Raw genomic sequence first — 1377 nt, forward strand, 5'->3', positions numbered from 1 at the left:
TTCCTTCTTCATCTCCAAAGGTTGATGGCTTGTGGGCTCTCTGCTTCTCGTGGCTCATTCTTCTCTGGCTCTCTCTGAATCTCTCTCATTCTCCAAAATGTTTTCTCTTTTATAGGACTTCAGAAAACCAATTAAGACCCACCCAAATGGGTGGAGAGGCATCTCCCCTAATCCAGTTTAACAATCCCTCTTGATTGGGTTACATCTCCAGGGAGATGATCTAATTACATACAGTATTGAATAGGGATTATTCTGCCCTTCCGAAATGGGATTTAGAGTAAAACATGGTTTTTCTAGGGGACATACATCCTTTCAAACCAGCACACATACATATATTTTCAGAGAAGTTAAACCCCACTGGGAAAAAAAAATTAATTGGAGGCCTTGCAGATGCTGTTGCCCATAACTGCAGTTCCCTACTTTGAGCTATGGTCAACCCCACTGTATTTTTCGACATTTCAGTTGGAGGAGCCCTTGGGCCGTGTTTCCTTTGAGCTGTTTGCAGACAAGTTTCCAAAGACAGCAGAGAATTTTCATACTCTGAGCACTGGGGAGAAAAGATTTGGTTATAAGGGTTCCTGCTTTCGCAAAATTATTCCTGGGTTTGTGTGCCAGGGTGATGACTTCACATGCCGTGACAGCACTGGTGGCAAGTCCATCTATGGGGAGAAGTTTGAAGATGAGAACTTCATTCTGAAACATACAGGCCCTGGCACTGTGTCCATGGCCAATGCTGGACCCAACACAAACAGCTGCAGTTTTTTCATCTGCACTGCTAAGGCTGAGTGGTTGAAGGACAGGCTCATGGTCTTTGGCACGGTGAGAAAGGGAATGAACACTGTGGAAGCCATGGAGCACTTGGATCCAGGAATGGCAAGACCAGCAAGAAGGTCACCATTGCTGACTGTGGGCAAATCTAATAAATTTCATTTGTGTTTTGTCTTAACCACCAGACCATTCCTTCCGTAGCTTAGGAGAGCATCCCACCTCCCCTGCTCTGCCTCAGCATCCTATCATTGTGCACTCACTGCATGTCTTTGGGTTCTACATTATCCTCTCCTTCCAGGTCTATCTAGATTGCAGAGTTAAGGTTATGATTATGAAGTAAAAAATTATACAAAAATTAATTGGAAAGTTTTTTAATGGGGTAATTATTCACAAAAGTATTTACAATAGGATCTGGTAGATATAGTCAACTTTAATTTACATACAAAATTGACATCATAGGGCGATGCAATGGTGGCTCAGCAGGCAGAATTCTTGCCTGCTATGTGGGACACCTGGGTTCAATTCTGGTGCCTGTCCATGCAAAAAAAAAAAAAATTATTAAGAAAGATCTGGCTTCATAGAAAGGAAGTGCTCTTTGATCTCTTGTAT

General features: G+C 42.6%; 1 pseudogene; it reads left to right on the forward strand.

The window, feature by feature from the left end:
* The first annotated feature begins 428 nt into the window (after positions 1-428).
* LOC143665268 (peptidyl-prolyl cis-trans isomerase A pseudogene) lies at positions 429-920 on the forward strand (annotated as a pseudogene).
* Positions 921-1377: the final 457 nt, after the last annotated feature.

Source organism: Tamandua tetradactyla, chromosome 21, assembly GCF_023851605.1.
Source record: "Tamandua tetradactyla isolate mTamTet1 chromosome 21, mTamTet1.pri, whole genome shotgun sequence".
In the NCBI taxonomy this organism is placed as follows: domain Eukaryota; kingdom Metazoa; phylum Chordata; class Mammalia; order Pilosa; family Myrmecophagidae; genus Tamandua; species Tamandua tetradactyla.